We start from the raw sequence: 22,760 nt of genomic DNA, 5'->3' as shown, positions 1-22,760 counted from the left end.
TAACACTTGTATCACTTTGTTACTCCAAGCAACAAGTTTACTTCTTTTGTGTCCAAAACATAATGAAAGTCAGTGAGGTAGCTACCGTGGAAGCGGAACCACATGGGGTTCTGGGGCCAAAGGGGGTGGTAGAATGTGTGAAAGTGATGTGTATGCACACACAGGGTCAAATGCTTTCACCACTTGCATGGGCAACCCAAGCAAACCACTTTGAGTTCATTCAGTGCTTGACCCAGCTTGTAGAATTCTTGATTTCTTCCACTTTCTCCAGCCAATAATGCTGTTGCACTTCTGGCTCCTCTTCCCTCTGCTCAGCCTATGGCTGCCGCTTCTTCTGAGGAACCTCAAGGTTCTTTGTGGCAAGCCTCAATATTCTAGGTGCTTTTCGCCATTGATCAAATGCTCAAAAAAATTTGAACTGCAACCATCTAAATGTATTTCTTATAGATAAGGAGCTTGCCCAGGCCTCACCTTTTTAAGGGAAGAAGAATCCTCGTTTGCATTTTGTCTGCTTTAAAAGAAGTTTTTGTTCTGCAAGTGATGCTGAGCTGTTGGGTAGTATACAAGTGAGACCCTCCAATCACTGAAGAGAAGTGTAGGAGATGCACCTTGGGACTGTACTTTTATTGCAGTAATATTGCAGCGATTTTTTCGTAGCGTTAAAACTTGCGCGAAACGTCGCGCCTTTTAAGTTTTAACGATACGAAAAAGGCGCGACTTTTCGCGCAAGTTTTAACACTACGAAAAAATCGCCAGATTTTGCGCAACTTTCGGAATGGCTACGAAAAACTCGTGTTTTTTCACGCAAATCGTATTGGTAACGAAAAAGTCGCGATAATTTCCGAAAAGTCGTAAAGGCGCCGAAAAAATCGCAAAAAATACGAAAAAGTCGCAAAATGTTCGTTTTCCAATCGGAATTTTTCCAATTCGGTTGGAATTCGTGTCTTAGTAAATCAGCCCCTAAGAGTATATATTTATTATTTCACTGTTATTCTGAATTTTTTTGAGCAGGCTAATGAGCTATGAATGACCGTGGTCACATGGTTTTTATTTATTTTTGCACCTAGGTAAGAATCAGGGATTCTAACTAGTCACTAGTCCCCCCACTGTATAGAATTTAGTTGTTTTGATTTGTTTTTCACTTAATTGAAACAACACTTTGAAGGCACCATGGGTGATTTACCACCTTGTTAAGTGGAACAATTTGACCTTTAATGATTACTTCTTCTGAACTCCTACTTTAACATGTTTTGATTAGTAATTTGAATGTTCTTTACCTTCTTCAGAGTGGTCTGACCTTGTTCTATACATAATGATGCAATCTATTTCTTTGACTATCTCCATGTGTATATATGTGCGTGTTTCCTGTTAACCTTTATTTATTGTTATGTGATTTTTGTAACCTTTCATTTCATCATTATCATTTTTATGAAAAGATGTTTTTCTTGGAGCCATTAAACCGTATTTTACTAAGTAAGTGAAATAAGGCAAATATAAAGACTAGTTCAGTAATCTATATGGAAAAAAGAGAATGAGCTTCTGTACATATGAAAACTAAAAATGTAGAGCCACAAAAGGAACTCACGTAACTGAAAACAAACCTTATAACCCTAAACCTCCTTAAAGTCAAGTAGCTTTTTCTGTTCCATAGCCTCTGGTAAAAAATGAAGAAGTGGTGATCAAGTGGAGCTGAGTTTAAATCAGTCTGCAGTGATACTTGATGCACATACAAGGATTCATTTGCAAGGTTGTAAGGTGCAAAGCGAGAGAAAGCAAGCACAAAGCTTGGAGTTTTTTTGCACTTTGCACCATGCCTTTGGAACTACTGCACATCGCCCTGGCCTCTCCCTGCAGCATACTGGGGGTACAGGGTCATGACATTGGCCTACCAACTCCAAGGCACGCATGGCAGGAGCCTAAAGGACATTATGCAGTGTACCCTTGTCTTGGGCTGGATTTTTTAATCTGGCACAAGGAACAAAGCAATATTAAGGGTGTAAGTGCAATATATATTGTCTCTAACACCCTTAGTGAGTTTCTTGTTTTATAAGTGTCAATTTGTAAAAGAGAGTAAAACATTTAATGCATAAAGGATAGATATAGATATAAATAAACGAGAAAAAGGACAAAGAAATAAAAGAAATGAAAAAAATGTCAGTTGAGCTCAAGGATTAATCTTAAAACAACACCTCTCTAGTGCCTGGCACTAATACAAATCTAGCCCAGGGATGGACCAGGCAGACTGAACAGTGAGGAGAGGCTTGTGAGTATGACAGGAGAGAGGTCACATGGATCAGCAAATCAGTTAAATGCCACTTCACAAGAGAGCACACATGTGGCTACATGACATGCACTGTGTCAATATATGAACCCAGTGTCAGTGCACAAACACACAAATCAGTGGGCTGATACTGGCTTATACCACCAAGGGCATGTGTTAGGGCAGATGGTGAGTAGCTTTGCAACAGTGATTATTTATATATTAAGGTGAAATAAAGGTAAAAATTATGACCACAAAAATAGTAGAAAGCATAATACATTGGATATTGGACACATCAAGCAATGTCATTAAACAAGTTCTGTTTCATAAAACCACCAACTGTGATGTTTGATAGAATCCAATCAGATCTGCTAGCCATTGTATTCCAAGGGCCAATCAATCTTATATTCAGATTTGGATGATAGTACCTAATATGTAATGAAGTATCCATTGTATTCGGCAATCTTTAAAGTTGAAGTTTTTTAGCTGAAATGTGAGACTCACTAATGAGTTTTTATATAATTCTTTTTGTTTTTCTCTGCGATTTATGCCATAGACAGTTAAGACTATATTGAGATGGCAAATGTGAAACTGCGATTTGTAGAAATGTATACAGTTCTGTATTGGTTATAATATATACACTGCTCAAAAAAATAAAGGGAACACAAATATAAGACATCCTAGATCTGAATGAATGAAATATTCTTATTAAATACTTTTCAATTGGTTTCTATTTTTTTTTTTTTTTTTTTTAATGAATGAAGTTGAATGAATTGCCTTCTTCTTCTCCCTCTTTCCAGCTTTCAAATGGGGATCACTTACCCTGGAAGCCAAAAAAACTATTACTCTGTGAGGCTACAATTGTATTGTTATTGTTACTTTTTATTACTTTCCTTTGTATTCAGGCTCTCTCCTATTAATATTCCAGTCTCTCATTCAAATCAAACCCTGGTTGCTGGGGTAATTTGGACCCTAGCAACCAGATAGCTGCTGAAATTCCAAACTGGAGAACTGCTACATAAAAAGCTAAATAATTCAAAAACTAGAAATAATAAGAAAAATAAAAACCAATTGCAAATTATCTTAGAATAGCACTCTCTACAATCTACATCATACTAAAAGTTGAGCTGAAGGAGAACAACCCCTTTAAGGGTTCATATACTAAAGGAGGCAAGGTACAAACCAGAAACAAACCACTATGTTTTTGCTCAGAATTAACCTTATATTCTGGCAGTTTGGATTTTTGTGCCTAGCGATTACTGGTGCACAGGCAGGCACAACTTGCACCCATTATTCAATGAGTGGCATGTGTGTTGCCTGTGGCAGCTGACGTGCACAGACCTTACATACTAGCGTAAATCCAAGGCATGGCTGGAGCTCTGTATGTAGCAAATCTTAACACCAGCACACCCTTATCTCCTCCAAAAAGTTTTCCACTTGGTGCACGACCTAGAGAGTCGGCACTCTCAATACAATAATTTTTACTGGAGCTCTGTATGTAACACCTGCAAGTTCATTTGAGGAGGAGAATACTGTTTTCTATACCTAGCACTAGATCTATATTATATCTTTAGACTTGGGCAGGCTTCATATTATCAGCAGTGCATGACACTGTATAACCCATTATTCAGGTTTAAAGAAATATATGATTTGTCATATGAATGCTACAATATGTACTGTATTCCCAGTATAATGTCAGTGCTGTAGAACACGTTCAAGGTACTTCCTGCCTTATAGAGTTAAGGAGCTAGTGAATAGGCCAGTGGGAGAGACATCTTAACAAAACAAGGAATAGATTTAGAAAATACACCAAGGGGTGACAGCTGGCTTCACCCTTTACCATTTTACACATTTTACAGTATTGATTACGTCTGGAGACAAACACATCTCTAATTAAAATAATTATACCAATTAAAATATCCATAAACCAGCAGGAGTTTTTGAGCAAATCTTGGTGTTAAATACCAAAGAAATTATAACAGTTTAGACCTTAAATATCAGAATTCACTTTTATTTTAACAATTTTAACTTTCACAATGATATATAATTTTTTCCATGGGATATTAACGGTAAATCTAAAAAAAAAAAAAAAAAATTATTATGTCCATAGTTTACACAATTGAATAAAAATATATCAAAGCTAAATTAAAAAAAAAAAGGAAAAAAAATGAATGTAATAAACGTGCATCAGTTTTACTCAGAATTAGGTGAATGCCCCCCCATCTCCTCTCCATTCCGCAGGCAAGGTAGTTAAGCTAAACAGTGATGAGCGAATCTGTCCCATATTGATTCACCAGAAAAACATAAAACTTTGGAAAAATTTGTGAAACGACTTTTTTTTGAGGCAGCCAGAACTTTTTTTTTTACGCAGAATTTCGCTGCGAATCCATGCCTGCTGAAAAAATCTGCACATCACTAAAGCTGAGGAGTCTGATATACAATGTCTGGAGCTCTCTGATGGTTTTTTTTTTTGGGTGGGAAGAATACTTCCAGCTAATCTCTCCTGGTTGGAGCCAAAAACTACTCTTTCTAACTAATTTCACTATCTCACTTTCCTAGAAAGTGATCCTATAAATTAACCTGATACTACTCCTCATTCCCGGGGTCCCTGTTCCCCGACTTCACTAGAGCTAGAGGCAGACTCTAGGGTACTCACTTTACTGGGGCTCTGTTGATCCCAGGCTCAGTGGTCAGCAGAGGCAGCCAAAGAGGAAGACCCACCCCCATGGGCGTCCGCAGAAAATTTTCCAAGGGGGGGCAAGTAAGCTAGCATCATCCTGCAACAGACAAATATATATATATATATATATATACAAACCAAGAGGGTTCAGCACTCCTTAGCAAATGGCTAATTGACCCAGGTGCTACCGATTCAAGCAATTTCAATAGAGTCTTGTACTACATCTTTTGTCATTTATTTGATTACTTGTCCCTGTGGTTTGTCCTATATAGGAAAGACTGATCAAACGTTGAGGCTGCGTATGGATGGTCATCGCTCTGCTATTAGTACAGCATTTCGTGATGGGGTGACTAATAAACCGGTGGCAAAACATTTTTTAGAACAGGGCCACAGGTTACCCACCTTTCGTTATATTGCAATCGACCATGTTCCCCTACCCAGGAGGGGGGGTGACCGCTCCCGTTTGCTCCTACAAAGGGAAACATTCTGGATTAAAACTTTAAATACATTATCCCCTTTTGGCCTTAATGAATATTGCTCTTTTTCCTGCTTTTTAAATCAACGCTAGATCTCTGTGGGGTTTAGATTCTAGGGCCCTTAATGTGAGGTGATGGGCCAGAATATAAATGGGAGTTTATGGCCAGTGGTATGCTCATTATAATTTTCCTTATGGTGTTTGATATTGTTTTCTCCTTGGTACAGGGTTTCTTTTCTTTTAATTTTGACACATGACTGGAATGACTTGTGCCATTGGGTGTGGGTTTGTGCTTTTATCTATTTATAGCTTTGATGGTTGTTACATGTTTAAGGTCTTGACAAAGGCCCAAGATGGGGGCCGAAACGTTGACCTATTTCTCCATGTATTAAGTTTTATATAGTTCAATAAAAGCTAACTTTTAAAGGACTCCCAGTGTGCACCGCTATACCTGTGGACTCTATTGAAATTGCTTGAATCGGTAGCACCTGGGTCAATTAGCCATTTGCTAAGGAGTGCTGAACCCTCTTGGTTTGTATTGGAAAGCAGCGTTCTGGCAAAGCTGTTTGTTTGAGCACCCGCATATTTTGTTTTTTGACTTTTTGATTTGTTGTAGGCATTATCCTAAACAATTGTCAGACACCATGGAGGATTATGTGGAGCGTGCATGCTTTGGTAGTGAGTATGCGGAGGTCTGGCATATCAGTGAGGCAGACGCCGATCGTGTCCTTTGGCATCAGAGTCATACCGACTTACCCTGCAAAACAAGCACCGCGGATATCACCCGGGAATGGGAAAGGTTAAAGAGACGCGAGGTGGATCTGGACTTGCACGGGCTGTTTCTCTCTGACTACTATCGTGCCAAACGAATTCCCCGCGGGTTCCGAATACGGAACGTTCCGACGATCGGTAGATCAAACCCTGAGTTTTGCAAAAAATGGATTGGCGTGTTAAACCGTTGCTCGTTTGACCTCATGATTCTGGTAATAGAGGAGGTGGCGAATGAATTAGCAAAGGTACGTAAATCTTTGGCTGTACATGAGTTGGAGAATGTTTCTACCTTTAAAGGGGAAGATATTGGTGATTTATTATCACGGGCTCGTGCTCAAGTCGAGACTTATAAACAGGACCTACTACGGTTCAAAAAGGAAAAGCTAAGGCGTGTTAATGAGGACTATCTGAACTTTAAAGTTTATAGATGGTTAAGTGGGGAAAGAGAACCTTTGTATACCCAACAGCGCCCCAGACGCCAGTATAGACGAAAACTAGTTAAGCCTTTCAATACGGTTGACACTAGCTCAGGTGATTCTGAGGGGGATGATGTGGTGGTTACAAATTCACAGACTGCTACTACTTCTGCTCATATGGGTGATGCTGCTTCCAGTTCCCCTTCGCCTTTTTTGGAACATTCTCCGATCATGAATACCAAACCCCCTTCGGGAAGGATAAACGCAAAAGGTACCCAACGAGGAGGGGCCAAAAGGGGTCGGGGGCGCAGAGTCTAGATATTCCAATTTTTAATCTGTCAAGTCACACGCTCTCACCGGGTGAGATCAGTGTGTTACAGAAAGGTTTGTCTTTTGTACCGGCCCACCGCTTTAACCCCTTTAATTGGGAAATTGAGTTCTTTAAGCTGTGTCGCACTATTAATTTGAAACATCATTTTATGGATACAGACACTAAGCAAGTTGATTCAACAACATTGAAGTTAAAAAGTCTGTTTACACCACCGGTTACGAGCCCTGCCATTAAATTGTTTAAACAAGCGGTGGAGAGGGAAGTTCTAAATGATGTTAAATTTAAACATCGTGACAATTTGTCGCCTACTGAACGTATAGCCTTAAAAGCACTAACAGAGGCTAAGGACATTGTGATTCGCCCTGCAGATAAAGGTGGGGGGATTGTGTTGATGAATTATTGTGACTATCGGTCTGAGATCTTAGGACAATTGTCGGATGTTTCTGTATATAGACGTTTACCTGGTGATCCCATCTCTATGTTTAAGGCTAGGGTTTTCAGGGTTATAGATGATGCAATCAGCACTGGGGTGGTGAACAGACAATTGGGCGAGTTTTTGAAGTTGGAGCACCCGGTTTGCCCGGTACTGTACACGTTGCCAAAAGTGCATAAAAGTCTTACACAACCACCAGGGCGTCCGATTGTGTCCGGAAGGAATTCCGTATTGCATCCCATTTGTGTCTACTTAGATACCATACTCCAGCCGGCGGTACAGAAAACACCGACTTATCTTAAGGACACCCCACATTTGCTAGATTGTATCAAACAAGTACATATCCCTGAGGGTGCACGTTTCTTTCTAGCAAGTTTGGATGTGGTCAGTTTGTATACCTGTATACCGCATGAGGAGGGTTTGGCGGCCACTCGGACTGCGCTGGAGTCAATGGATACATATCAGGGGCCCCCAATTTCATTCGTACTGGAACTTTTGCATTTAGCACTTACCTTGAATTATTTTCGGTTTGAATATGATTTTTTTCTCCAGGTTTCTGGTACGGCAATGGGTGCTGCCATGGCTCCAGCTTATGCTAATTTATTTATGCATTGTTTTGAACAACTGTATATTGTGCCAAAATATGGGAATAACCTTTTGTTTTTCCGACGCTATATAGACGATATGCTTATGCTCTGGTGTGGAACGGAGGATGAATTTCATATGATGGTGACAAATCTTAATGCATTGGACAGTCCTGTTAAATTTACAGCAGAGATCCAGAGGGAGCGGCTACATTTTTTGGACATTGAGCTGTGGATTACGGGTGGCCAGTTGGGCTACTCGTTGTTCCGCAAGCCCACTGACAAGAACGTGCTTCTCCACTTTGGTAGTAGTCACCCTCCAGCCCTTAAAAAGTCCCTACCCATCTCACAATTTTGTAGGGTTTTGAGGAATAACTCCGATGAGCGCATAGCGGAAACCCAAATCCTGGAGATGTGGGGGCGCTTTCAAGCAAGGGGTTACCCAGTTTCAGTTTTAACGCAAGCTTTATCAACGGCTCGCTCTCGCTGTAATCTCACTAGCAGGGGTCCCAAGGCACATCCTGGTGTGGTGTTTTGTACTACCTTTAATTCTAGATCTGGCCACATCAGAAATACGATTGGTAAAAATTGGAATATTCTTCAGGCCGACCATGCCTTTAAGAAGGTATTACCCAATGCCCCACTTGTTAGCTACAGAAGGGGTATAAATTTACGTGATCTCTTAGTACAGAGTGACCCGATAGCATGTTACCAAAAGAAATCTGGTTCATGGTTGCGTAGCAACAAACCTGGATGCTTTAAATGCCCCAATTGCACCTCTTGTCGGTATATGACTCCAGGGGCGACTTTTTTACATCCCCATACGGGTAAGCGTCTCAATATAAGACATCATATCACTTGTACTACATCTTTTGTCATTTATTTGATTACTTGTCCCTGTGGTTTGTCCTATATAGGAAAGACTGATCAAACGTTGAGGCTGCGTATGGATGGTCATCGCTCTGCTATTAGTACAGCATTTCGTGATGGGGTGACTAATAAACCGGTGGCAAAACATTTTTTAGAACAGGGCCACAGGTTACCCACCTTTCGTTATATTGCAATCGACCATGTTCCCCTACCCAGGAGGGGGGGTGACCGCTCCCGTTTGCTCCTACAAAGGGAAACATTCTGGATTAAAACTTTAAATACATTATCCCCTTTTGGCCTTAATGAATATTGCTCTTTTTCCTGCTTTTTAAATCAACGCTAGATCTCTGTGGGGTTTAGATTCTAGGGCCCTTAATGTGAGGTGATGGGCCAGAATATAAATGGGAGTTTATGGCCAGTGGTATGCTCATTATAATTTTCCTTATGGTGTTTGATATTGTTTTCTCCTTGGTACAGGGTTTCTTTTCTTTTAATTTTGACACATGACTGGAATGACTTGTGCCATTGGGTGTGGGTTTGTGCTTTTATCTATTTATAGCTTTGATGGTTGTTACATGTTTAAGGTCTTGACAAAGGCCCAAGATGGGGGCCGAAACGTTGACCTATTTCTCCATGTATTAAGTTTTATATAGTTCAATAAAAGCTAACTTTTAAAGGACTCCCAGTGTGCACCGCTATACCTGTGGACTCTATATATATATATATATATATAGATATATATTTTTTTTTTGCAGGATGATACTAGGGGAGGCTAATGATGGCCCATACACAGACTGACCTACAGCTAATGTGACACTTAGTGGATTCGCTGCTGGCGTAAAAAGTTAACCTCCCAACTACCTCTTGCCGTTCCCACTGACTTCCAGGGATACTGTACAAAAGTGCGGGTGGGGGTGCTTTTTTTTTTTACCCTAAAATGTTTAGGATGTAAAAGTATTCATACGCGCACTTCTGTTAGGGGATCTGCAAACATTTGTGTTTGTGATCAGTTAGCTTCAAGGGGTAGTTCGCATTCGAATTCACTTTTATTTTTAATGGTTTTTCAGTTATTTAGCTTTTTGTTCAGCAGCTCTCCATTTGGTATTTCAGCAGCTATCTGGTTGCTAGGGTCTTATTTACCCTAGCAACCAGGTAGTGGTTTAAACAAGAGATGGGAATATGAATAGTTAAGGGGCCTACTTGGAAAAATAAGTAATACAAAATTATAATAATAATAAAATTGTAGCCTCACAGAGCAATATTTTTTGGCCCCCATTTGAAATCTGTATAGAGGCAGAAGAGAAAGGCAAATTATTCAAAAAAATTAATTAGGAAGACCAATTGCAAAGTTGCTAGGAATAGGCCATTTTATAACATACTAAAGGTTAACTTAAAAGTGAACCACCCCTTTAGATGTGTTTATGTTAGTTTTATAGCAAGAAAGGCAGTGGGTACTGACTCCCCATTATATACAGTGAGATGCAGTCCGTATTTACAAACCCAGCACATTATATACAGTGAAACACAGTGGGTACAGAGGGCAGATATTCAGGCCCTGGCACTATAACACTGGCACTGATACACAGCATTGGCTCCACTGTAACTTACTATAAATGAACAAAACAATGACAAAAAAAAAAAAAAATAGTAAGTGCAAAAAACAACAACAAATATATAAACACACAATGAGCTTTTTCAGAGGGAAAGAGTTAACTTACCCTCCATGTGTTAGGGTAGGGGATAGATTATATATTATTTTAATTGTCAGGTCAGGCAAAAAACAATTTAATGTCAGCTAGTGATTCTTTAGAACTGTATAGTACCTGGGTATAGTGCCTGTGTATAGTACCTGTGTATAGTACCTGTGTATAGTACCTGGGTATAGTACCTGGGTATAATACCTGGGTATAGTGCCTGGGTATAGTGCCTGGGTATAGTACCTGTGTATAGTACCTGGGTATAGTGCCTGGGTATAGTGCCTGGGTATAGTGCCTGGGTATAGTACCTGGGTATAGTGCCTGGGTATAGTACCGGTGTATAGTACCTGTGTATCGTGCCTGGGTATAGTGCCTGGGTATAGTACCTGTGTATAGTACCTGTGTATATAGTACCTGTGTATATAGTACCTGTGTATATAGTGCCTGGGTATAGTGCCTGGGTATAGTGCCTGTGTATAGTGCCTGTGTATAGTACCTGTGTATAGTGCCTGGGTATAGTGCCTGGGTATAGTGCCTGGGTATATAGTACCTGTGTATAGTGCCTGTGTATATAGTACATGTGTATAGTACCTGGGTATAGTACCTGTGTATATAGTACTTGTGTATAGTGCCTGTGTATATAGTACCTGTGTATAGTGCCTGGGTATAGTGCCTGGGTATAGTACCTGTGTATAGTGCCTGGGTATAGTGCCTGGGTATAGTGCCTGGGTATAGTGCCTGGGTATAGTGCCTGGGTATAGTACCTGGGTATAGTACCTGGGTATAGTGCCTGTGTATAGTGCCTGGGTATAGTACCTGGGTATAGTGCCTGGGTATAGTACCTGTGTATAGTACCTGGGTATAGTACCTGTGTATATAGTACCTGTGTATAGTGCCTGTGTATATAGTACCTGTGTATAGTGCCTGGGTATAGTGCCTGGGTATAGTGCCTGTGTATAGTACCTGTGTATAGTGCCTGGGTATAGTGCCTGGGTATAGTGCCTGTGTATAGTACCTGGGTATAGTACCTGGGTATAGTGCCTGTGTATAGTGCCTGGGTATAGTACCTGGGTATAGTGCCTGGGTATAGTGCCTGTGTATAGTACCTGTGTATAGTACCTGGGTATAGTACCTGTGTATAGTGCCTGTGTATAGTACCTGTGTATAGTACCTGTGTATAGTGCCTGGGTATAGTACCTGGGTATAGTACCTGTGTATAGTGCCTGTGTATAGTACCTGGGTATAGTACCTGGGTATAGTACCTGTGTATAGTGCCTGGGTATAGTACCTGTGGGATGAAAACTGCAGCAAAAGTTGAGAGTTGGTTCTTAGGTAAAGTTACAGCTTCTTTTCAGTCTTCATTTCTGTTTCCAGTTTGCAAAATCTCCCGATCCCTGTGTGCATCTGTGCTCTGATTGGTCAATTTTACTGTCTGTCAAGGAAGCTGTGCTCTGATTGGAGAATCCACAAGAAGAAAGATCCAATCGGAGCACAGCAAAAACGGGCTTGAGGGGAAAGTGCAGAAACGGAGTAAGGTTTTTGTTTTTTTGCTACTTTTCCAGGGGGGGGCAAGTGCCCCCTCTTGCCCCCTTCTGTGGACGCCCATGCCCACCCCTTTGGTAAGCACTATACTGAAGTGCCAAAGGAGTGGTCTACCTATTAACCAATAATACATATATGCTAATGGTACACTGGATACATGGACCTCTGCCCAGCAACAGGACAAAGAAGGAACTAGTAGGGCTTAAAGCCTTAGGGACTTATTAATCCTATGGGTCCCTACAGCTATATTAGGGATTTCTGTGTTATGTCGGGCTCTTTAACAAATTTTGGTTCGGAAGCTGGAGAAACAGCTAAATGTTCAGCATTTTTCAAAACAACATCTTTTAGCAAGTCATCATGCAGAAACACATAAGCAGTATATTCATTAGGAGAAAACTGCCTACTTCCCACCACCCCCCACCCCCCACACACACCAAACATATAGCTCAGGGAGGTGAACTTTAAACATATCACAGTGGCTGAGAAATTTCAGAGGATGACAAAAGATCCGCAAATCCAATTACACTAGCGGCTTTCATTTGAAGGGACTATTATTTATTCAGGCTAGCATTTTGTCTCGGCCAACAAACTACGTGGCACTGTGTGTTCCTTAGATACTACTACGTTATGCCTCTGTTTTTCTTCAAATAAGTCATGTCTGCTTTATTCAAACAATGTAGCACAGCTGATTATTTACTTTGCATAGGGCAAATGCATGTGTTTTAGGGGAATACCATACATTTTATTTGCTAGCGCTACTAAATTAATTATTTTAGTTTCTTTGGCCAATTAAACCTACACCAAATGAAAAGAGAAATGCAATAAATATAGAAGTTTAGGAAAGTATATGCATGTTTAATTATGTCTATAAGTTTATCTCTGCCAAAGAAATGTTTGCTTTGGACTAAATAGAAGTGTGTATTTTTTGTGCTAAACACCCTTACTTTGATTTGCAACCAGAGAGACTGTACATGTTGCCTCTCTCTTCCTCTAGTTTTTTTTTTTACTGCGAACCTCAGTTTCTATGTTACAGTTTCTGAATATTTAAAGGGCAAGCTCACTTTTACATCGATAAATATTCTAGCAACTCAGGAAAAACAATTGTAAATTGATAAAATTAGCCTTCAGGTCTCTGAACTGTAAAACGTACAATCAGTGCTGGGCCAAGGGGACATTAATGGGGCATATTTCTAAAGAAACATAAAAAAATGTATTTTCTTCTGGGCCACAATCAATGATGCAAAAAAGAGCATAGTAAAGAAAGCCGTGGGATGTTTTTATGAACCCAAAGCTCACACTATAACCTACATTGCTAACTTGCTATAAACATCCAGTGCTCCTTGTTGTATTGGATTCAGTGATTTCAATGGATTTCTCCAGCTGAAGGGTGGCATAGAACAAGTAAGTTCCCCTATAATTCTAACTTTCACAAGGGAGCTTTCATATAAAGGTCAGCTGAAAAGCTGGTGGCTCAATCAGCAAAGCAGAACATACAATATTCTCAGGCAATTACAGCAATTAAATAATGCTATAAATCTTCTCTCTGTTACTCTATGCACTTTATCATTTGTGAGAAGTTAGTAAATACAGCCGAGCATCATGCAGTAGTTAGCACCTCATATAGGCAAGTCCCCAGCTACCAAAAAACCTGTGTAACCTCTTTTTGGCTGTAAACAGACAACATCCTGCTAGATGGATCAGACATGGGGTACATTGGACTTTCTTTCTTGGGCCTTCACTATGTGGAAGAGTATATATGGATGGTGTTGTTTTTACTACACCTCCCCACTGCCAGATGTAAAGAAAGCAGAAATAAGGACGCCAGAAGCTCTTTGCAACAAAACTGAACAATTATTTAATTCCATTATGTCAATACTCACACTAAAAATGTAGAGCAATGGAATGGCAGTTTCTACTGAGGTTAAACCCAGAGCACTGATGCATTACTGTGGAGAGTAGCATAGGCAGTAGCTGTGTTCTGATTATTCCCTCATCAGAGCCTGTAAAGAAGAATACTCCCAGCTACATTACAAGAACAGACCTGCTCTAAATAAATCATTGTTCAGTGGGTCCCTGCTCCCTGACTTCACCAGAGATGACCCATACAAAGAAAATATGAGAAGTTTGCCATATTAATATAAATATTTTAATTATGTTAAATTATGTTATTATAGGTAATTGCAAGGACCTTAGGACTCTTCCGATGATGTAACTCACAAAATGTTACTAATTGTTAAAGACTGATGTAAGCAGACATGGGGGGGGGTCACGGCTAAATAGAAATGTTTTGAAATAAACTGCAAATGCATAAAACAAGTCAAAACTATGAAGATTTATCCCAAGTGGCATTTGTATTACTTTAAAGCAATATACAGTGAATAGATTTTAAAACTTGAAATTAATTTGTATTTATACACGTTTAACAGTTAGAGCTATTAACCTTCCTTTAAATGCAGTTGTGCTTGTCAATGTCAGCCACAAATAATAACCATCAGTCAAACAACAGAAGTTGAAGCACTTAATCTGAGGGTGCCATGGCTGTTTGCTTTTATAACAGAGATGAAGGAAAATCGCTGGCCATTATAGCAGCAGGAACACCATTAAATTTTCCCACTTGGGAATACAAACAGGGAGTCAGAATAAGACATTGTATGCATTTTAATAACTAAAATGTAGTGTTAGAAAGAATAATCACTTTTACCAATTAAATGTAAAGTGAAATACAATGCAAGAAAATCAAATTATGCAGACAATAATGTAGTTGATAAAAAGTACAACACTTCTAACTGGAGTACGGTTCTATCAACATCCAACTCAAGAATGCAAAGTTTCAAAACAGCCATGTTGTGATATCTCAGGGTAAATGGTTCTAAAGCAGGGGTGGGCAAACTACGGCCCGCGGGCCACATCCGGCCCGTTTACCTTTTTAATCCGGCCTGCCGACTCCTGATTGGTTGCGCCCCGTGCATGCGCGTGACGTCAGAATGCACGGGGCGCAACCGTATAAAACTTCAGATGCAGCGGGAGCCGGGGGACTGACACAGCCGGAGGAGGCAGGAGGTCGCTGGAGGATGGAGCATGGAGCCAAAGGAAGCTGTAGGTCGCTGGGGGGGTAGCTGGTGGGAGGAGGATGATGGGAAGAACGCTGGGGGGAGCTGTAGGAAGCTGAGGGGGGAGCTGAAGGATGCTGGGGCGGAGCTGAAGGATGCTGGGGGGAACTGCAGGATGCTGGGGAGTGGAGCTGGAGGATGCTGGGTGGGATCCTGAGGGGGGAGCTGGAGGATGCTGGGGGTGAGCTGAAGGATGCTGGGGTGGGGAGCTGAAGGATGCTGGGTGGGAGCTGAGAGGCCCTGTGATTTCTAATGGTGGCCCTGGGCATAACGCTGGTCCGGCCCGGGCCGGGCCGTCTGTAAGTCAATGTGGCCCCTGAGCCAAAAAGTTTGCCCACCCCTGTTCTAAAGGGACATATAATAATAGGACAATAGGCCAGTTTGGTAGTATTAAATGAATGGGTATTAGCATTAGTCCAAGTCTGGGGCACCCAAATGTTGTTCTGTAACTGCTCATTACCATTTAAACAAAAATGGAACCTGTGTGCTTGCATAAACATCACTGAGTACCTAAAATACTGAAGTTAATTAGTGCTTAGAAATGAAGGCTTGATAGTTATCATACATACAACATAACGGCAAAATAATCTTATTTCATCTGCACTCATGATCACTTCTACTTCTGACTGGGAATAATCCACATCCTTCCTTTTTAAAACCCTAATGACTGACTTGCTGACTTCTTACAACTCTATTGGGGGTTAGGGGGGCCCTGAAATCTGTATCAAACACTAAAACAGCACATAGTGGCCCTATGGCCTTTCTCATGGCGCATGTCCAGCAATTAAGAATACCCACAATGGGTACCTTTTTATAACCAGCCCCAGAACTTCTGAATTTCTGACCATGAAGCTGATGATGTTCTAGCTAAGGATGAGCGAACTTTCTTTTTTCACCTGGTACAATTTCATAGCAAAATTTGTGATTTTGTCTGCAGCAAAAATGCATTATTACCCACCTCATGACTTTTTAAATTAAACAATCTGATCGAAGGCTTCCCAGCCCTCCTACTGTATAAGGAGACCGTGCAGGCACAGTGTCTGGAAGAAATTGGCAATTTTCTTTGCAGTTTGTAGCATAGCGCCAATGAGCTTTCCTAACAAAATGTATAAAATGTATATGTATAGCAGAACCAAAAATGCCTTAACTGCAGTGTAATTTAAGGTTTCCATTAGTCTCAATTTTAGGGGGACTGACCCCATTTTAGATTCCCTATCCCTGTGGAAAGTTAACCTCGGAATTTTCTATGATTTCACAAATTTCTTTGTGAAGCAAAACACATCAGTTTCACTCCTCATTAGTTCTAACTCTAATTATACAGCTCCTCTATCCAGATTGCTCTGTCACCAGGACAAGATGAGTTGTGCTCTAATGAGTGTGGCTGAGAAAATCTCTTGAATAATGCCCTAGTTATTACTTACACACATGTTGCCTCCAAATCCTTCTTGGCTATGTGTGCAAAAACCTCTAGCACATTTTATAATTTTTTTTCTAAAACTGCACACTCAGGTCAGAATAAATGCGAATTATTTTTTGTGTGCGCTAGTCTCAAAAAAGTGTGCACCTTAGAGAGAACATTGCTTATGCGTATATCTTACTGCTTAGGGAGTCATCAGAGGTTTCAAAACATTGGGGTTTATATAATAATAGGGTCAGATGCAGTAACCCATAGCAACCAATCAGCAGGTAGCATTTACTGGTTACCTGTTTAAAAGCAAACATCTTTTTGGTTGCTATGGGTTACTGCTCCTGGGCAAACTGATCACCCCCACTTAGCACATATGGGGGTTAATCTCGTTAGTTACCCCCAATAATTCATATTTATGTAGGTGCTAAAGTTTTCTGGTTTGCCCATTAGCACCTCTAGCATGAAAATAATAACAAAAATACCAAAATACCCTAAAACAGTTAAAAAAGGAGGACTGTGCACAAAAAGTTAAACAATAAGAGCCAGACCAGAGGAGCTGATGGCTGGAAGGACCCAATTCCAAAGATAAATCAAGATTATGCCACATTATCTGAGAAAGGAGTCAAAAACCAACATCTGTCAGTGCATCTAGTGCCAGTATAATCACCAGCATCAACCAACCACTAAATTGCACTGGCAATCAAGGCATTCTTATTACTTATTAAATATCATATTGACAAAACACAATAGTTTGCACTAATTTCTCAGAAAATGTCAAGCTATTTATTGCATACAGAAGCTCAATAATTGGGTGAGGCTTTGGCTCAGCTGGATAACCTACCATTCCAGTTATTCAATGTGAAAACCTAAGTATTATAATTTTAAATATTTAGCTTTTTTTTTTTCTTGGAACCTATTGACCACAAAAATTTGACAGTTTACCAGCTACTTTAGCACTTAGTTGAATAGGCGTTACTCATATTGTGGTTGTCAACAGAGTTTGTTTTTCATTCATCGCCATCCTTTTATTCACCAGTATAGTTCCAATTTTAATAAAAGGCAATCATGTTAATTTATGGCTTCATTAAAGATAATTATTTGGCACAGAACTGGTCATATCTTCTAGTTTTATTTGTAATCTTACAAAGAAACCTGTGTAGTTCCACAGTTTGGTGTATGAAATTGAATAGTGTGTAATATTTAATTAAAACAATCCTGATTTCATTTTGTAAAGATGTAATAGAGGATAAAATACCTTTGACTTTGTTTACTATGGTGTTTCCTTGAATTGGAGAAATGTTGTAGTCTGTACTCCGTAAACCAGTATTATTGGAATGCAATGCTATGTCAAATAGTGTGATTTCTTAGGAATATATTGTGTTCTCATAAATTGTTCTACAGTGAGAAACTTCTCTTAGTTATACTTCAGTGTAATCAAATGCCACCAAAAACTAAACCAAAAGTCTCTGGGCATCAATCCAGCCATGTTAAGACAGCCAAGGTATAGTGTCTAGTAAGTAGGGATACACCAAATCCAGTTTTATTGGATTCAGCCGAACCCCCAAATCCATCGTAAGGGATTCAGCCGAATACTGAACCGAATCCTAATTAGCATATGCTAAGGGGCACATTTACTTACCCACGAACGGACCGAATGCGTCCGATTGCGTTTTTTTCGTAATGATTGGTATTTGGCGATTTTTCGGAAAATTGTCGCGACTTTTTTGTTGCCATTCCGAATGTTGCGCAAAATTTGGCAATTTTTTCGTAGCGTTACTACTTGCGCGAAAAGTCGCGACTTTTTCGTAGCCTTCGCGCCGAGTACGAAAGATTCGGATTCATTCAAGCTTCAGTATGGTGACTTTTCTTGGGCCAGGTTGGAGCTGCAGGGTGCCATTGAGTCCTATGGGAGGCTTCCAAAATCATGCTAAGCCTGAAAGTTTCGCCCGCCGCTTACGAGCGCTCAATACGAAAAAGTCGCGACAAGATACGAGCGCATTGTAATGGCTATGAAAAACTCGCGTTTTTTCACGCAAATCGCATTGGTAACGAAAAAGTCGCGACAATTTCTGAAAAGTCGTAAAGGCGCCGAAAAATCGCAAAAATACGAAAAAGTCGCAAAAAGTTCGTTTTCCAATCGGAATTTTTCCAATTCGGATTCGTGGGTTAGTAAATGTGCCCCTAAGTGTCACATGGTTTTTAGGATTCAGATTTGATTCGGCCAGGACCGTGGATTTGTCCGAATCCGAATCCTGACGAAAAAGGCAGAATCCTGGCCGAATACCACACCAAATTCTGGATTCGATTCATCCCTACTGGTAAGCAGCTGCTAGGGGGTAGGTACCTGGTAGTCAGAATGAGCTTTCAAAACGAGCAGGGCATGATTCAGATATCACATTTCTCCTTGTAAATATCAGCCTATGATATATCAATGCAATATCATTCTCTGCAAACAATAATAAATGGTAAAAGCGAAATTGCTCAGGTAACAGGTTCCATACTGAATGCATAATATTAATACACAAAGGTGGTCATGATAAAATGGGAGCACAAGGGCCTTATTTACCTTAGCAATCAGTTGTTTGAATGAGGAACATGAATAGGTAAGGGACCGAATAGGAAGATAAGCAATAAAAAGTAGCAATAAAAACTGTAGCCTAACAGAGCAATCGTTTTTAGTTGCCAGGGTCAGTGATCCCCATTTGAAATCTAGAAAGAGGCAATAGAGGAAGGCAAATAATTCATAAACTGTAAAAGATAAATAATAAAGATTTAGTGCAAAGTTGCTAGGAACAGGACATTATTTAACATACTAGGGGGTCAATTTATTAAAATTCCAATTTGTTTTTTTCATGATTCGAGAAAAAAGCAGTGAAAAGTGCTAATGCGACTATACTTGAGAATATTCTTAGGAACCAAAAAAAATCCTAGAAAAGTCGCCAGAAAAACTACGGCGAGGTTCAATAGAAGTCAATGAGAGTTGTCTCACAAATTTCTATATTTATTTTGGCAGTTATTAGCCTCATTGAAAATGAATTGAACAATGTGATTCTTAGCAATGAAGAAAAGTCGCATAAATTTCGTCACAGTTGGTATATTTTTCACATCCGCATTTTTTTTTTTTCACAAACTCGAATTTTGTGCTTTGCCCAGGGGGAAAGATTTGTGCCTGGAGAAAGTAGGTGCTTTGCATCTATTTTTTTAACTTTACACTTTGCCTCTTCTCTACATTGTAAACAGGGCTGTATTTCTCTATAGGCACCAGGCTGCCCATGCATGGGACAGCAGATTTAGAGGGTGTGGCCCTCGAGTGCATATATTTAAAAAAATGTTTTAAAAAATCCCCTTAAACCAAAGTGGAAACGAGATCCAGAAACGCAGCTGAGGGAGAGGCAGTGTACCCCTCGTCCCATGATCAGCACATGTACAGTCTGTCCTGAGATGGTAGGGGAAGGCCGGAGCTTAGAGCAGCACCAGACCTAAATGCAACCCTGGTTGTAAATAAGTCCTTCATCCTTACCTTAATATTCAGACCCATCTGGATCTGAGCACATCTCCACAAGGAATGTATTTTTTTAAAGTTGTTGATGTTTTCCCATATCGGTGACCCAATATATAGTACCCACAATGGAGTTCTACAGTTTGGGAAACAGTGCTTTTGGATAATGGATATTTCTCGCTATTTTCCCATAATGCAACATTCTTATATACATTATCATGGTTTCAGCGAAGCCATGATGGTGATGCTTTCTTCTGTGTTGCACATATGTGCTGATGTTCATATTATACTATAATAATTTTACTGAGATGCTCATCCTAATAAGGAAGTAAATTATGTAAACAGTGCAGTACAGTGCAAATACAATGATATCATATAAAGCAGCTTATGAACCCCCTGATCAGTCTGGAAGCCATAAATATCAATCAAAGGGCAGATTTATCAAAATGTGAGCTCACCACAGAAAAATTCACCCACTTTCTATTCATTGCTATGGGATTTTTAAAAGTGTATTTATCAATGGGTGAAAGTTAGAGTTCACCTGGTTCATAAACTGGTTGGCAGCCACTTCTTGAAAGGCTGCTGGCTAAAGGCCAGGTATTTTCCAAGTTCAAATAAATAGGAAAAAACTCCAAATGAGAATTTTACAAATGTGGAGAAAACAAGAAAACTGAAAAATGTGGACATAATTAAAGTGGGCAATGAATAAATGTGTTATTCAGTAAATGACAGAAAGAGGATAAGTAATCCCATGGCTGTTACAATGCTATATAAGCAAGCATTCTTTACAAAGTAAATTCTACGTCAAAGTGAATCCAGTCCCATTGTTATTGTATAGTTTATCCAGCTCAGTATTTCTACTCTGTGTGAGGGATTTAAGTATCAGATATTTCACTCAATAATATATATTGACTGGGCTATGTAACATGTCACAAGAGCATTTTAAATATGTAGATGTGTCGTTTGCCTGCTGTCAGGGAACAGTAATAAAATTCTGCCTATAGATTTATGGGGCATTGTAAATGGTGACAAGTACAAAATGAATGGATATGATTTAAAACGTTGAATTGTGCTGGAAAGAGTTATCAGAATTGTCTCTATTCTTTACTTACACAGTTATTGATAATAAATGTATTTAGAAAGTCATTCCATAAAAAGGTCATGAAGGATATGAACTCAAGCACTTCAAACCTGAATAAAGCCACAAGAGTTATGCTTTGTAAATCATTAACTTTTCCTGCTACCAAACTGCTCTATACAATTTAATGAACATCAAAGCTAAAACATGAACAATACAGTCATGTACCTGAAATGGGATGAAGATAAAAGTATATGAGATTCTGAGAAAAAAATTGGGCAATAAATTAAACCATGGTACTTAATCATAGTGACTCTTTTATAGAGTCTAGAAACTGGCTGACCTGTTCCTAAGAATAGAAAGCTATGGACCATGACATTCTATTTTAAGACTTTTCGTCTTCAGAGTCAAGAACAGCTTTCTTGAAAGACAATTTGGAGTTGAATTAGCAATATAAGTCGAGGAGATAAAATGGGTACTGGCTTTGCACATTTTACACCAACAGTATAATAGAATGGCTGAGAAATGGTGGGAGGATGTTATATATTATATAATGTGGGGTAATATAGAATATGTTTGGATTTTAAACTGAAAATATGAAATATTTCCTTTTCATAACACATTACTCTTCAGTGACTTTAACGTTATCTGTAGCTGTAATTGTTATTGAAAGTAGTATCTGCCCGTCCCTTTCTATGTTCTGCACTGCTTGTTCTGCCTACATGTAGCATTGAAGCAAGGTAACAATATGCCAGCCCTTATGCCAAAACTCCATTTCCAGTCTTGCATATTTCTGTCATCCTCCTTTTTATAGGTTTGTTAATTCCAGAACATGCAAGACAGGAATCTTGTTGAGATATACTATGGGTCAGTCCCAAATCTTAGGTAGCTGCAGTGAATCAGCAGAAAAAAAGATAGGCAACTACTGGCGGCAGCTGCAGAAGCACAGATCTCTGCTATACAGTTGTGGTAGACCTTGGGCTAGTATATAAACAAAGCTACATAGCAGTTATAGCCTAATTCTTTGCTTTAATTTTTTTTTAATTTTTTGAATTGTGGGTCAACATCCTCTCTTTTATATTTTCCTAGTGCAGCTTAATAATTTTGTATAATTCTATGTGAAACTTTTATAAATCAGTTTTTAGTTGTTTGGTTTTTCATTCACCCTCATACTTACAAAACAGCTTTTGAATAGCTTTGCAAAGCTCCATGAAATTTTACTGTAATTATCTTTTTACACCTTTCTCTACACTATTCTCTGTATGAATTTCTAAGTTTATTTTTGTATTTATGTCAATGTATTAAAGGCAGAACTATCACACGACTGAAAGGAACCTACACTTGCAGGAGAAATCAAAGCAGTCTTTATTCCCAGCATTGCAATCTCTGCGGGAGACATCTTTCAAATGGCCAGCCAATTATCAAAGCGCTTGGTGGGAGATTTTATTCTGGCAGTTATCTACAGAATGCTACGTATTACATAGCAAAGCATATTATCTTCTTATAATATACACAGCAAATGCATTTAAACATTATCCTAGGTAAGAATACCCAGCCCATACAGTATTTTGAGACTCAGAATCAAAATACACAACCTAATGTGAGT

Source organism: Xenopus tropicalis, chromosome 1, assembly GCF_000004195.4.
Source record: "Xenopus tropicalis strain Nigerian chromosome 1, UCB_Xtro_10.0, whole genome shotgun sequence".
NCBI lineage: Eukaryota > Metazoa > Chordata > Amphibia > Anura > Pipidae > Xenopus > Xenopus tropicalis.
Note: the sequence above shows the minus strand (reverse complement) of the source record.